Genomic DNA, 17,439 nt, shown 5'->3' with positions numbered 1-17,439 from the left:
TCTGATTTCCCTGAATGTCATATTTCCCCACTTGAATTATATTCTATTAGCTGCAAAGAAGGTGGACACCCCTCCTAATAAATCAATTATTCTTGTTTCTTCCAACATTATCCTTTCTTTGGCAATATGAAAGCAGCTCTCATTCGAGGAGCATGAATTTTTGTCTCTTTGTGTTTGTGCTTGTCTGTGCTGTTATTCAGCGAGAAGATGTATTATATATTTACTTCGACATCTAGCATGGCAAGACAACTGTGTGGAAACTTGAAACTTACTTGCGGTGGGATCATAATCGAGAGAAATATAGTTTATGTGATCTGGTTGGAAACTATAATGGTGAGACTTTGGCTTGTAAAGATACAGTTATTTAAACCAGCTACTGTTAATATGTAGTTTCAGAATTGTCTGGATTGTAAAATTTATTGTGGAATCAGCACAACTGGTTCTGGAATTATGAAACCCTCCAGCATAGATGAACATTTGTGTGAACTGCAATGCCCAGAATAAATACATCTAACTCAGTGGAAGTGTAAAACAACTTACCAGCAATAAGTAATTAAGGTTTCCCAGAGACAGCATGCAAGAAGATGTGACGACGCTCTCTATTGTATGATCAGAATTGTCAGTGTTGCATCATGCTTATTCTGTGAAAAGGCATCCAGTAGAATGGGTGGTGGCATGCATACCATTGTATCATTGTGTCCAGAAACCACAAAACAAAATGTACAATTTGATTCTGTTGTTGGGATACTGAGGGGTAAAATTTATTGATTTTAGAGGTGTTCTGCTTCAGTTTGTTCTGATGGCAGGACGTATGTTAGCTGCTGGTGTGATAAATGTAACATGGCTGTCTGCACTGATCTGCCTGCCAAGGTGATGGTTTGTGGTGCCACTGAATGCTGCCAGTGTTCTCGGAAACTACACATCGAGGGCAATCTGGACAGAAGCTGCTATACCAAGGAAGCATTAGAGCTCAGGGTACTGCCCATTCTTCTGACAATTTAGTAGGCTGTATTATAGCAGCACAATGCCTGTCAAAGGTGGTAAGAAATGCATAATGCTTCTTCAAGGAAAGACGATTACTGCTAATTCCCTGGCTTGTGCAATCACCTGACATGGTGTCTGTTAAACACATCTGGGATATTGTTGGTTGGTAGCTTGCTTTGCACCGTGCTCCTGCAAAGACTGTTAATGGTTTTTGGACTTGCATACACCCTACATAAGGAGCGGATTCCTTGGGACTTCTCATTTTTTCAGTGTCAAAACATTTAGAAGTTATGATTCCACAATTTGAAGCTTTCAGACCATATTGAATTCTCAGAGTCAGAGATCATCTACAGTTCTGCAATACCAATCATGACACTGTCACTGTCATTTACCGAATTTGTGTTATAAAGTTTGTTTCAGTTATCTGCATCAAGCTTAGGTGCTTTAATTTTCATAAATGTTAGTACATATTTTGCTGTATTGTTTACATGGCTCTAATTTATGTATTAGATTAGATTAGTACTTGTTCCATAGGCCATGAATACGACACTTCGTAATGGTATGGAACGTGTCAGGTTAATAAAAGGTGTCTATACAAGATATTACATTACACAAAATATTACATGACACTTAATATTTTTAATTTTTTTTTGGTGGGGTTTGGGGAAGTTACCCACTTACTACATTCAAAAATTCATCTAATGAGTAGGAGTTGCCATTAAGAAATTCTTTTAATTTCCTTTTAAATGCTATATGGCTATCTGTCAAACTTTCGATGCTATTAGGTAAGTGACCAAAGACTTTTGTGGCAGCATAATTTACCCCCTTCTGAGCCAAAGTTAGATTTAACCTTAAGTAGTGAAGATCATCCTTTCTCCTAGTGTTGTAGCCATGTACACTGCTGTTACTTTTGAATTCGTTCGGATTGTTACTAACAAATTTCATAAGTGAATATATATATTGTGAGGCTACAGTGAAGATCTCTAGCTCTTTAAATAAGTGTCTGCAGGATGATCTTGGATGAGCTCCAGCAATTATTCTGATTACACACTTTCGTGCAATGAACACTCTTTTACTCAGTGATGAGTTACCCCAGAATATGATGCCATACGAAAGCAGAGAATGAAAATAGGCATGGTCAGCTAATTTACTCAAAATTTGCAATGACCCTAATAGCATAAGTAGCTGAACTCAAACATTTCAGCAGATCCTTAGTGTGTTTTTCCAGTTCAACCCCTCATCAATGCATACACCTAGAAATTTTGAATATTCTACTTTAGCTACCGATTTCTGATCAAAGTCTATATTTATTAATGGTGTCATTCCATTTACTGTGTGGAACTGTATATACTGTGTTTTGTCAAAGTTTAATGAGAGCCCATTTGCAGAGAACCACTTAATGATTTTCTGAAAAAACATCATTTACAATTTCACCAATTAATTCTTGTCTGTTGGGTGTGATAGCTATACTTGTATCATCGGCAAAAAGTACCAGCTTTGCATCTTCGTGAATATAGAACGGCAAGTCATTAATATGTATTAAGAACAGCAGAGGACCCAAGACCGAACCTGTGGCACCCCATTCTTGATTGTTCCCCAGTTTGAGAAATCACCAGTGTTTTGCATATTATGTGAACTGCTTACTTCAACTTTCTGCACTCTTCCAGTTAGGTATGATTTAAACCATTTGAGCACTGTTCCATTCATATCACAGTACTTGAGCTTATCTAGAAGTATTCCATGATTTACACAATCAAAAGCCTTTGATAGATCACAAAAAATCCCAACGGGTGACTTCTGGTTACTCAGAGCATTGAATATTTCATTAGTGAAAGTATATATAGCATTTTCCATTGAAAAACCCTTCTGGAAACGAAACTGACATGTTGTTAAAACTTTATTTTTACAAAGGTATGAAGCTACTCTACAATACATTACTTTTTCAAGAATTTTGGATAAGGCAGTCAGAAGAGAGACTAGGCGGTAGTTGTTGACATCAGACGTATCCCCTTTTTTATGCAGTGGTTTAACAATGGCATACTTCAGTCTATCTGGGAAAATACCCTGCTTCAGAGAGCTGTTACATATGTGGCTAAGAATCCCACTTATTTCTTGGGGACAAGCTTTTATTATCCTGCTGGAAATTCCATCAATTCCATGTGAGCTTTTATTCTTGAGAGAGTTTATTATCTTCCAAATTTCAGAAGGAGAGGTCGGTGGAATTTCAGTTGTGTCAATGGTGTGGGTAAGGCCTCTTTCATTAACTGCCTTGCTTCTTCTAATGAACATTTAGATCCTATTTTCTCTAAAACATTTAAAAAAATGATTATTCAAAATGTTTTCGACTTCCGGCTTGTTGTTTATCAAGTTTCCATTCGCTTTGATGGTGATGCCGTCATCCTGTACTCTCGGTTGCCCTATCTCCCTTATAATAATATTCCAAATTGTTTTGATTTTTTTATCAGAGGTATTAATCTCAGACATGATGCAGATGCTTCTGGACTTTTTAATAACCTTTCTTAATGTAGCACAGTAGTTTTTGTAATATTTGGCTGTTTCTGGGTCATTACTCTTTCTTGTTGTTAGATACAGTTCCCTTTTGTTGTTACAAGATATTTTTATTCCTTTAGTAAGCCAAGGTCTTTTGCATGGTTTCTTATAATAAGATTTAACTACTTTCTTGGGGAAACAGTTTTCAAATTCTCTTACAAGTGTATCATGAAATAAGTTATATTTTAAATTAGCATTAGGTTCCTTGTACACCTCATCCCAGGCTAACCACTGAAGATTTTCTCTGAAATTTCTAATTGTTGAGTCATTAATTGAACGCACAACTTTGGAGAGTAGTTTTGAATTACTGAATGGAGCTATATCATATACTGTAACTAGCTGAGCATCATGATCAGAAAGCCCATTCTCAACAGGAAAAGAATTTACGTTTTTAAACCCATCTTGGGCTATAAAAGTGTTATCTACCAATGTGCTGCTGTCCTTTACTACCCGAGTAGGAAAATTAATGACAGATGTCTCTCTTCTGTACCTTTCTTTTTTAGCCCTCTTAAAGAATTTTCTCCTTTGATTTTATTCTTTTTACTTTCAACCATAACTACCTTTCTGACTACAACAGTTATTATTTATTGTAACTTTTTAAATTTGACATTTCATGTGTAGGTACTATTTTTTTGGTAACAGTTTGTTTTTTGTTTTTTTTTCCTTTTCTATCTTCTCTCTTTGTTTATTCACTCTCCATTTTGACCCCTCCTTTTGTAATTACATTGCACCTGAAGCTATTGTTTGCCTACAGCACATTATTAATGTGCTGGCATTAGACTCTCATTACATTCCATTGTTAAATCTGGCTTGTATCATATTGTCACAAAAAATCGATAATCTACTACCAATTATGAGAGGAGGATCATCAGCAAGAACTGACACTTCACAATAAAAGCACATTTATTGAGGACATCTGAGAGTATATATAGAGTTGAACTTTCTGCCTCAACAGCGTGTGATGCTATACAAGTATACACATCCACAAAATATTCTAACAAATTGCAATGTCCATAAATAAGTATGCCCCATAACCTTCTAGAAATCACAAATCTTAAATGATTGTAGGAGGCAGAAATTGAACTGGTTTCCCTCATGTCACCAACCAGCATCATAGCACCATGACAGATGGTGTGCAGCACATGGCATCATTATCTCTCCTTGCAAGGCAGTGAACCACTGTTTCATAATGGATTATATTTCACTGCGTCTGTTTCTAGTCAATGGTCTTTCATATAGGTGTCACTGATGGACCCTCATCTTGTGGTCATGTTTTCATCCTGTCATGCTCACTGTGAATTTCAAATGGGGTTTCACCCACTGAGCCATTGCTGTCATTGGGCAGCGATGTGTGCCTCAAGACTATAATAAGGCTTCAAGTTTACCTGCTGATATCCTCTACTTTGTAGGTGACGTCTGACAAGCAATGTAGGATTTGTTAATGGTCAAAGTAGCACTTCAGTAATTTTTATAATTGCTCGACCTTCAGCACAGGTGTAAAAACCCATTATAGATCACCTGGGCTGTAGTTTACTGGTTGGTGTTTGGCATTGTAATGTTCATGATTCATATCCTGGGTGTCAAAGGTCCATATGTGCGCACACTGACTTAGTTCTTTAGTTCTGGTGATGCTATATTTAATGTAATCAATATGAACATTGTCATGTTGAGACAGGAACAAGTTATCTTGTTGAGGTTCCAGCCTCATCAGAAAAAAAAGGCATGAAACCTGTAATATCTTGCTTCACTGTGTTGTATGTGACTGCCACAACAAGCGGTGCTATATCTTACTATCTTTGTATGTTACCAATGTAGACTGAGATCATATCTACCATTGTCTTATTAAAATGTTTCATAAGGCCCTAGTCTTCAAGTAGGCAGTTGTCTTCCTGTGGATGATGACGTGTTATAAAATTACTTCTAATATTTGTCCACAATCAGAGATCTTCACACCTGACTCTCTGTACAAGAAACCTGGTGATTTAAAGAGATCCAGTAATCTGTGCAATCTTGGTGACTATGTGGCAGGCTAGTTAATCAGAGGATCCTGTTATGCATTTATTCTTATTTGTCAATTTGAGAAACCTACCAAGAGATCAGTTCCAATCCACTGAAAAGGAGCAACTGGAGGAGAAATTGGTACAAAATATCCTTGGATTAACTGGGCCACATGGCTTCCTCATTGGCATTCTCTACAGTGGCCTACACAAATGTCTGTGATGTTAGTAAAGACCTGGCAAATTATACCTGCTTCTGATTCTATCAAGTGTCTCATAAATCCCAGGTGGCCTGATGTACAGTATTCCTGGCTATAAAAGAGCTGGGATGATTTCCACCCATTGTGTTCTAATTCTTTTACTATAATTGCCCATATATTTGTCTGAATTCTCCATTGACAGCCTCTTCCACCCATAAGGCTGCTATGGTCTTCAGTAAAGCTGGACCTTCCCTTTGTTTGGCTGCAGTGTTTGTTAATGCAGGGATAGCTGAGACATCACCAGTGCTGTAATGTTCCTCCAGTGGCTGCTTTTTTGGTGTCCATTTTTATATACTACTGTGATATATTCCTGAAGCTTTAGTACCCATTTCGCCAGTTGTTCTGATGGATTCTTCAGGCTTGTCATTATAAAAAATAATCCAGAAAACAATTTATGTCCTTATTCTGGTTATAGACCACAATCTTATACAACAGCTTATTAATTTTGGTGATTTATGACCCACCCTGCATTTGAGCAAGAACAAGTCCAAGCACAAAGTGCACCAAAATTACAAAATGAGGCTGTCAGGAACCAAAATTTATAAGTAAACCATACCTTCCCATACCTGTGTACAAATACTTTTCTAACACACCAGCTAACACATATAAATGTCACACAGCCAGAAAATAAGAATAAAGCAGAAAGATAAATTGTTTTATCTAAAAAAAGTATTCAACATATTGTAAGCGGCATGTGCTATCTATAACACATCTCTTAACAGAGCGAGGTACAGCAATGATTGACATACCTACAGTTTTACTGAATAAAACAAGTACTCATGAGGAGTTAACAAAACTCTGTGCAAGTGTGCTCATCAAACTGCTAGAAAATTATATTACAAAACTACAGAGAAGTGGAAGACTATTTAACAGAAGCAACAAATATTATAAAAACAAACAGATAGTTAAAATACAAGGTGTACATAAAGTCCAGGAACACTTTCAATTATTTATTGCACAAGAACTAAACATTATACAAATGTGATACATATTGCATTTTGATGAGAAACTCTGAAAGTTTTTTTACAAACATTCGATATGCAAATGATGAGTGAGCCGGCAGATGTCAATATGGTAATCGAATTCTTGCTATACCCGTCCCAGCATGGCATCGTCAACTGTGGCAGTTGCTTCCCATATTCTCTCCCAGAGCTCTGCTACATCCCGTGGTAAAGGCAGTACATACACCAGATCTTTAATGTGTCCCCACAGAAAAAAGTTACACAGAGTGAGATCTGCTGATGGGGTTTTCATGAAACAGCTGTCCCCTTCTGTAGCACGGCTTATCCATCGATGCGGCAACTCTGTGTTCAGGTACCCACGAACTTCACGATGAAAATTGGGAGGAGCTCCATCCTTTTTGGTGGCTTCTTACCGTACTTGTTTCTAAACATCCGTTGAACAGCTGTAGCACACTTGATTTTGTCGAACTCCAACTCACAGAAAGCTTGCTTTGCACCTGAACTCGCCATATTTTGCACTGACTAATGCCGACTATCGGTAGATTACCCAACGATGCTGTGGTGGTACACAAGAAAAAAAAAACTTTCAGGGTTTCTCTTCAAAATACCATATGTATGATATCTGTGCAATGTTTGGTTCTTGTGCAATAAATAATTGAAAGTGTTTCCAGACTTTATGCACACCCTGTATAACATTGTGTTAGTTACAACAAATAGAGGATGAAAATTAAGTAACAATTTAAATACAATGTGAAATAAATTGAATAAATTATAATTTATGACCGTTTAACAATTAATGTTCTCACTTGAAAAAGCAATCATAGTATCCCTAGAGGAATTATTTAATGAGATTAGCTGTACGGAAAGTTTGTTGGAAAAAAAGGGTAGACTGCGACCTAATATAGTGGGCCTGGAGAAATACCAACTGGATCATTATAATTTGTCTCTACTACAATATTCTCCACCACTGTATTTAACTTGGCATCAGGTTCAACGTTCCTGAAACCTAAAGCTTTGAATGTATACTTTCACAAAAGTATGAAGAGAGGTCTTTTTCTTGACTCTCGGCATGCAGTCCTTTGGTGAATCTTTGCATCAGAAAGCTCATTTTTTAATTTCTTCAGAAACTTTGTCATTGATTTTGTTGACAGCACTATCAGTGGGGTCGCACTCACATGCTGAAGTTGATGCATGTGTCACACGGCGCACACCATGTTTTTGGCACCGAATGACTTGTAACGATAATGTTGTCTTGTGCTACGGGATGTTTTCGAGAGAGTGCATTATGGTATATTTCATATCCAGTTCATTACACTTCCTCACAAATTCTTGATGTTTTGAATTGATCATGTCCAGATCATCTGTTAATACACTTATAGTTTCTTTTAAAATTAGTGTGTTCATTATTTCATTTTTTGTGGCACTTACCAAACACTGACGGCATGATCACTCACATTCATCTTTTATGTATTTCAAATATGCTTTACACATCTGTCATGATACCAGCACTTGCAGTCAGTGCACAGTAAACCTCCTTTCCCTTTTTTACACATATTTTACACACATCACTGTCGCATTTTAAAGAAACTGAAATACCACTACATAAATAACTTTCACTCAGTGTCATGTTGATAAATCTTCTTAGTTTTAAAGTGACACATTATTTATAATACTCCATTAATGTTCACTCAACGGAAACTCAGGCGCTTGCTACACTATTCACTGAACAAAAATATAATGAGTCAATGAGGTGTTTGTTTCTGGTTATTTATATCAGTCCCTTTTTATATTTGGTTAAATGGTGTCCTCCATTCCACACTGAAAGTCATGTAGATACTTTTTTTTTAGTTCACCAAGTTCATTCAGTTCTTCAATTTTTTTCATGCTGCCATAGTCAAATCTCTAATTTGATACTTGTAAGTAACAAAGGATGGAATTAGTATTCTCAAGAGTTCTTCCAATAACAATAGCTACTAATGACAGAGTGATACTAAAACAATTCCAATGTTGATGTACGAAAATAGCATGTGTTGCCGTTGATAGGCGAAAGAAATTGTACTTTGGCTCATATTTCACTATGTAAATATATTCATTCATCCATGAGACTGGTCTTAGAATCCAGGTCAATTTTCCAAATCTGAAAAAGTAGTTACTGGTACTATGGTATTAGAATTTGTCACTGATAGCAAATACTTACTACTACTAGGTGGGGTATCTGTTGAGAGGCCAGACAAACGTGTGGTTCCTGAAGAGGGGCAGCAGCCTTTTCACTAGTTAGAGGGGCAACAGTCTGGATGATTGACTGATCTGGCCTTGTAACACTAACCAAAACGGCCTTGCTGTGCTGGTACTGCGAACAGCTGAAAGCAAGGGGAAACTACAGCTGTAATTTTTCCCGAGGGCATGCAGCATTACTGTATGGTTAAATGATGATGGCGTCCTCTTGGGTAAAATATTCCGGAGGTGAAATAGTCCCCCATTCGGATCTCCGGGCGGGGACTACTCAGGATGACGTCGTTATCAGGAGAAAGAAAACTGGAGTTCTACGGGTTGGAGTGTGGAATGTCAGATCTCTTAATCGGGTAGGTAGGTTAGAAAATTTAAAAAGGGAAATGGATAGGTTAAAGTTAGATATAGTGGGAATTAGTGAAGTTCGGTGGCAGGATGAACAAGACTTTTGGTCAGGTGAATACAGGGTTATAAATACAACATCAAATAGGGGTAATGCAGGAGTAGGTTTAATAATGAATAAAAAAATTGGAGTGCGGGTAAGTTACTACCAACAGCATAGTGAACGCATTATTGTGGCCAAGATAGACCCGAAGCCCATGCCTACTACAGTGGTACAAGTTTATATGCCAACTAGCTCTGCAGATGATGAAGAAATTGATGAAATGATAAAAGAAATTATTCAGGTAGTGAAGGGAGACGAAAATTTAATAGTCATGGGTGACTGGAATTCAAGAGTAGGAAAAGGGAGAGAAGGAAACATAGTGGGTGAATATGGATTGGGGGAGAGAAATGAAAGAGGAAGCCGTCTGGTAGAATTTTGCACAGAGCATAAATTAGTCATAGCTAACACTTGGTTCAGGAATCATAAAAGAAGGTTATATACATGGAAGAATCCCAGAGATACTAAAAGGTATCAGATAGATTATATAATGGTCAGACAGAGATTTAGGAACCAGGTTTTAAATTGTATGACATTTCCAGGGGCAGATGTGGACTCTGACCACAATCTATTGGTTATGAACTGCAGATTAAAATTGAAGAAACTGCAAAAAAGTGGGAATTTAAGGAGATGGGACCTGGATAAACTGACTAAACCAGAGGTTGTGCAGAGTTTCAGCGAGAGCATAAGGGAACAATTGTCAGCAGTGGGGGAAAGAAGTACAGTAGAAGAAGAATGGGTAGCTCTGAGGGATGAAGTAGTGAAGGCAGCAGAGGATCAAGTAGGTAAAAAGATGAGGGCTCGTAGAAATATTGAATTTAAATGATGAAAGGAGGAAACATAAAAACGCAGTACATGAAGCAGGCAAAAAGGAATACAAACATCTCAAAAATGAGATCAACAGGAAGTGCAAAATGGCTAAGCAGGGATGGCTAGAGGACAAATGTAAGGATGTAGAGGCTTATCTCACTAGGGGTAAGATAGATACTACCTACAGGAAAATTAAAGAGACCTTTGGACAAAAGAGAACCACTTGCATAAATATCAAGAGCTCAGATGGAAACCCAGTTCTAAGCACAGAAGGGAAAGCAGAAAGGTGGAAGGAGTATATAGAGGGTCTATACAAGGGCGATGTACTTGAGGACAATATTATGGAAATGGAAGAGGATGTAGAAGAAGATGAAATGGGAGATATGATACTGCATGAAGAGTTTGACAGAGCACTGAAAGACCTAAGTCGAAACAAGGCCCCGGGAGTAGACAACATTCCATTAGAACTGCTGATAGCCTTGAGAGAGCCAGCCCTGACAACCATCTGGTAATCAAGATGTATGAGACAGGCGAAATACCTTCAGACTTCAAGAAGAATATAATAATTCCAATCCCAAAGAAAGCAGGTTTTGACATATGTGAAAATTACTGAACTATCAGTTTAATAAACCATGACTGCAAAATACTACCATGAATTCTTTACAGACGAATGGAAAAACTGGTAGAAGCGGACCTTGGGGAAGATCAGTTTGGATTCCGTAGAAATGTTGGATCACGTCAGTCAATACTGACCCTACAACTTATCTTAGAGAATAGATTAAGGAAAGGCAAGCCTACGTTTCTAGCATTTGTATACTTAGAGAAAGTTTTGACAATGTTGATTGGAATACTCTCTGAATGTGGCAGGTGTAAAATACAGGGAGCGAAAGGCTATTTACAATTTGTACAGAAACCAGATGGCAGTTGTAAGAGTCGAGGGGCATGAAAGGGAAGCAGTGGTCCGGAAGGGAATGAGACAGGGTTGTAGCCTATCCCCGATGTTATTCAATCTGTATATTGAGCAAGCAGTAAAGGAAACAAAAGAAAATTTCGGAGTAGGAATTAAAAATCCATGGAGAAGAAATAAAAACTTTGAGGTTCGCTGATGACATTGTAATTCTGTCAGAGACAGCAAAGGACCTGGAAGAGCAGCTGAATGGAATGAACAGTGTCTTGAAAGGAGTATATAAGATGAACATCAACAAAAGCAAATCGAGGATAATGGAATGTAGTTGAATTGAATCGGGTGATACTGCGGGAATTAGATTAGGAAATGAGATGCTTGAAGTAGTAAATGAGTTTTGCTATTTGGGGAGCAAAATAACTCACGATGGTCGAAGTAGAGAGGATATAAAATGTAGACTGGCAATGGCAAGGAAAGCATCTCTGAAGAAGAGAAATTTGTTAACATCGAGTATAGATTTAAGTGTCAAGGAAGTCGTTTCTGAAGGTATTTGTATGGAGTGTAGCCATGTATGGAAGTGAAACGTGGATGATAAATAGTTTAGACAAGAAGAGAATAGAACTTTTCGAAATGTGGTGCTACAGAAGAATGCTGAAGATTAGATGGGTAGATCACATAACTAATGAGGAGGTATTGAACAGAATTGGGGAGAAGAGAAATTTGTGGCACAACTTAACTAGAAGAAGGGATCGGTTGGTAGGACATATTCTGAGGCATCAAGGGATCACCAATTTAATATTGGAGGGCAGCGTGGAGGGTAAAAATCGTAGAGGGAGACCAAGAGGGAGAATACACTAAACAGATTCAGAAAGATGTAGGTTGCAGTAGCTACTGGGAGATGAAGAAGCTTGCACAGGATAGATTAGCATGGAGAACTGCATCAAACCAGTCTCAGGACTGTGGACCACAGCAACAACAACACTAGATAAACAACAAAAGCAACAAATAGAAGAGTAAAGCTGACCTTGAGTGCTGTTGGAAAGCTAAATAAATTTTCAAAATGAAGTTTTAATTAACATGAAGCTGAACAGTAACAAACAGTTCATATTAACGATTTTGATTCATGACAGTGAGACATGATGTTTTAAAATGAAGACCACTAAAAATTTGAAGGTGTCTCATCGACTAATAGAGAGATGCAGTTTACAGATTGCTGGGAGAGACAGGAAAGCCAGTAAATGGATTAGCGAACAACGAGGGGGAAAAAAGTGGAAGTGGGGTGGGCAGAAACCAGAAAGATGGATTGTAGATGCCCAGAGGAAGTTCTTTCTGGGATACAAGAAACAAGAAAATGCTAAGAAGACAAACATAAGGAGTGACTGAAGATGATGACGTGTTATATATTAGGCTCTACCAATGTATTGAGAATAGAGATTATTTTAATAAATCAATTTATAGTGGTCTCTGAATCTTCATCGAACACATTTGGTGTTTACCCCTCAGAAATTTCCATTTTACCCCTCAGGGAATAATTACCCCTGGTTGGAAACTACTATACTCTTACGACACATATGCCATATACCTTACTAAATGGTTCATGATTAAAATATTTGGGCAACCATTGCTTAATCTGCTACAACTTTCTTAACTTACAGGTAAGAAAGATGAGAGAGGAGTGAAATTTGAAACAGGAAGTTTTTGTTGGTTCTCTATGCCTTTTAATTTCTTGTTTCGTGATTAATTTATCTATCTTCTCCTGTTGCGTAATCTCTTAAATTATCTATTTTCATCTAATTGTAATAAAACTGATGGTCATTTCCGTGGCTTCTATATTGTTAATCACCACCACCTCTCCATTGATAATATGGTGAATTACTAAACTGATTTTGGTGATAATTGTTTCTTCTTTTGGTTTATACATTTTTTACGTTGCTTTCCTGTGAGCAAATGGATTCTAACTGTTCCAACACTTCAATTAATGTATCTCTGTCTGTAATCAGAAAAACAGATAGATTTTTGCGCATCTTCTGACTCAATCTTCTCTTCATTGCAGATATTATTTAGTTGTTATTTAATGGTTGCTATAGGGTTACATTCAGTTCCCGTAAATACTCAACACATTCTCTCAAGTTACCCTTCCATGTATTAAGAGATTTGTGCTGTAGTAAATCTTTGACTGTTGCACAATGATGACTCTTGGACCAGTACTTCTTCAGAAATTCTGCTTCAAATTGACTGTGATTATTAACTTCTTCTTTACTCTCCAGTGAAAGCTTTGCCCTCCATTCTGTCTATTGCAGTCTGGATATTGTCTATATCTCTCAAGTTCACTGCTAAAACTCATTTAACCTCTAGTTAAATTTGATTGGGTGCAATTCTACTTTATGTTTTTGCTGTGCCTTAGCCTAGGTGAACCAGTTATTGGCATTCACTGCTGTAACATTACCTTCCCTCACTGTCAAAGTTGCATTATCAATTCTCCTATCAATCTCTCTTCAGTTTGATTCTCCAGTTCTTGTGTTCCCTCTTGCAAATAGTTAATTTCTTGCATGACTTATTGTTTGTCCTTTATCCTCTGCCTTGCTAGTTCTTCCCTTCAACTCACAGTTAGTTCATTTGTTTGGTTTCTAGTTGTTTAATTGCGATGTTACATTTTGTTGCATCTCTGTCACATTGCTGATCGGTTGATCATTGTGTGTCTCTTGAATCTTCTCTTGTAGATCAGTTTTAGCTTTCAAAACATTTTCTTAGCTTATCCTGTTATTTCAACTCTCTTTCTATCCATATCATCTCTGTTTGTGCCCAGATTCTCCTGCACTTTGGCATCACTTTCTTTGAGGTCTGTTTTCAGATTTTTTTACTTCTATTCTAACCTTGCACTAATTTCATCCAGTTTCTGGAACATTTTCTCTGTGTCTTCTTTGTTTTCTTATGATAATTTCTCTGTTTGTCTTGTGATATTCTTAAGTTTCCTTGGAATATCTTTTCTAAGTGCTCTTTTGTTTCATCATTTCCTCTCAAAAATTAGGAGTTTTCTTGAAATTTGTAGATCATTGACTTTTCCAGTGTTTTGTAGCCTCTCCTCAGCTATATCTAGCTTATCTATCATTGTCCTCCCTGGTGTGTTGATGTAATCCATTAAATGGCCTTGGGCTGTCAGCTGACAATTCACATCCACTGACTCCTGAATCATCCCTGTCTTCCTGCATTACCTCCATTTTCCCATATACCGTGCCCTTGGCCTGTAGCCTTGGTTCAGAAAACTCCCTGATTATTGATAATACTCTGGCAAGTATTATCAAAGAACCCCTTAGTAACCCACATGACTTTCTGGTTAATAACTAATTAACTAAATGCTAACTGTTCTACTTCCGTTAACTCAAATTAAGAGAATAGCTTTCACAGCTAAATGCAGAACTCCTCGTAGACCTACCAAAATCAGATACTGACCTCAATATTCACTCACAGATTTACACGAAACATTTAAGTAAGCTATATATTATTAATCAATTAACAGTAAATCTATAATTCATAATAAATAGTGCATCTGACTTACTGTTTCTTACTACAGTCACGCAATAGCACACTATACTTATAAGCAAAATTTAAAAAAAAGAAAAAATGAAAATACTGTTTGCAGTTCTTGGCATAAATGCAAAATGCAATTTGATTTTCCTACAAGCTCTGAAGGCTGCATAATATAAGTTGCTGTAATCATTTTGCTATTTTGTACTTTTTGGCTGTGCTTCTTTGTAAGTCAACAGTTGCATCATGTGTGCATTCAAGTTTATGGGTCCATGTGAAATCAAGCAATTTAAACCATTCAAATAGGAATTTTTGGATTAAAATCATTAGAAAACAAGTCTCAGTTAAGTTAATGATGAATTCTTGGCCTGTTTAGTTATGGTAATGTACACACGTTTTCCCATAGTACATGAACAGTATAGCCACTCACATGGGTTTTAACATTCACAACTTTAAACATAGTTCATTAACACTGCTACTACTATCTGATATCGTGATAACAAGTCTTACTCACAACATACCGTTTGCAATGTCATCACATTTTATTATAGTGATACACATATATAGTCGACACTGCAAACCATTGGCCAGCATGGTTGGCTCAATCACTGATGATCTGCACTTCGTATTTTGATATTAACTCTTGACAAAAACAATTACTTTTTCCCCTAATTAGTATAATCATAATGATTTACTGAGGGTCAACACATGGTGCTGCTTCATTCAGTCTGCTACCTTCTGTTACATGATCGGCACTCAGCACTCGACCCTTTACCTACCGTGACCTGTGTGAGTGCATGATGAATATCTCTGAGTAACGGAAAGTGGATTCTTACATGGTGCTTAAAATATTGTTGGAGCACCCTCTGTGGATGTCAGCTGAATTGCTCTCTTCATTTTTGCCTTAAAAGGTGTGGACCATCTGCTCTGCCTCCCCTTATTGTGGATTGAAAGAAATTGTCAGGCAGTTGCTGGATGCTGTGTTGTTGACAAACCTCTGTGTAGGAGGCAGACATGAATGGGGACTATCGTCTGTTACTACTGCCCTTGGCAGACTGTTGATGACAAAGATTTGACTACTGGCATTGATGAACACATCTGCCTCAACTGCAAGAATTGTAGAAATAAGTCCACTGCTATGATACACATTGTCTTCAGTTGAGGCTCATGAAATTGATATGAACCCAGTCCTAAATACTGGTCAGTGAAGGCCATTGAGAAAAAATCTTTGGGGAGAAGCTTGTTGAGGAACACAGTCTAAACATGAGCATGCTAGTGATGCTCGATCTGCTTGTGTATTCCTGGCCAATAGACATGGATGTGGGTGAGTATTTCCATGCCGGTGATGCCCTAGTGTTCCACATATAGCAAAGAAATCACCTTATTGCGGAGAGTGGGCGGAACGACCACTCTGAGGGACACAGTTTCTGTGCCAACTTGCAGCTTGCCGTCTTGTGCAGTTAACTGATAGTTTGAGGAAAAACATATTTTCAACGTCATGCTGGACTGTTTGGTAGATGGTTTGGCCAGCCTAACTTCACCTATTTCAAGACCTGTTGAAATGTGGTATCATTTTTAAATCTGCAGTTATGGCTGTGGTGTTGGGAAATGTTTGCCTGCTGATCAAACTGAAATCTATAGAAGGTCGTGACAGCTGGTAGGATTGTACAAAAATGGTATTCTTATGATGACTGGAACAGAGTCTACTGCTCCAAGCATTGATGTGAGATCTCCAGTAAAGGAGATCAAGGACTGAACATGAAACTTCACACCATAAAGATATGTATGGAATTTGCAAAGAGCACAAATAATCACTATGGCCTCTTGTTTTACTTGTGCATAATTTGCTGAGCAGAGTTCAAAGTCATATATGTTAATCCAATGGGGCACTCAGAACCATTGTGTTCACCATGTGAGAAACTTCCCCAATGATGTATTGAGGTGGATCCGTAGCTATTACCAAGGGTTTACCTGGGTAGTACAGAACTAGACAAAGGGCAGACTATAGTATCTTTCAAGGATGCAAAACACGTTGTCTCATTCCAATGAACATACACACTTTGCACGCTCGTTCTGAAGCAGACTGAGGAGATGTGAGACAATTGCTATGTAGGTAATGAACATACCTCAGTAGTTTACGTTTCCCTGAAGGACTGTTGTTCCTTCAGATTGTGATGAAGAGGCACACTGTGAATGGCTTGTAAATCCTGCGGTTGGTGGGGTGAATGCCCTCTTTGCTTTTTATTAAATGTAGATATTCCACACAACATTAGAAAAATTGACATTTTTTGAAATTGCATTTCAGGCCTATATTCCACAATGAAGTGAAGTGAACTGCATGTGATGATTCTGCACTTGTTCTGTTGATAATTATGTTAAAAGGATAATTGCAACTTGCTGTAACATTGTGCTGAAATCTGGCGGCGGTGCTGGAAATTCTAGATGGAAACCTTTGATAATGACTTAAGTTGATTTTGTGCGTAACTCAAAGATCAGTTGAAACTCTGAATGCAGTGGGAGTTGTAAATACATGTTGAACTTTTGACGTTGGTATCTTTTAGTCTGAAAAATAAACTTCAAGGCAAGGGTTTAGAAATTTGTCTAAATACTGAGAGTTACTGCCTTGAAATCCCCACACACTCCACGGGAGCCATTTGTCTGCTAAGCAACTATTAACAAAGATGTGTAAGAACTAGACAATATGGCCTCAATGACAATTGTCTCCTGTAAGCGGTCAAGCTTCACCATTATCCCATCACAGAGGAGTGGGTTGGTA

The 17,439-nt window shown here is 37.6% G+C and overlaps 1 protein-coding gene across 3 annotated transcripts in view; it reads left to right on the top strand.

Moving 5' to 3' along the window:
- LOC126236204 (galactokinase-like) overlaps positions 1-17,439 on the top strand; it is a 131,135-nt gene that overhangs the window by 45,975 nt on the left and 67,721 nt on the right. The window lies entirely within an intron of this gene.

Source organism: Schistocerca nitens, chromosome 2 (assembly GCF_023898315.1).
Source record: "Schistocerca nitens isolate TAMUIC-IGC-003100 chromosome 2, iqSchNite1.1, whole genome shotgun sequence".
In the NCBI taxonomy this organism is placed as follows: Eukaryota; Metazoa; Arthropoda; class Insecta; order Orthoptera; family Acrididae; genus Schistocerca; species Schistocerca nitens.
Note: the sequence above shows the minus strand (reverse complement) of the source record. Positions and strands in the feature narration are given on the sequence as shown.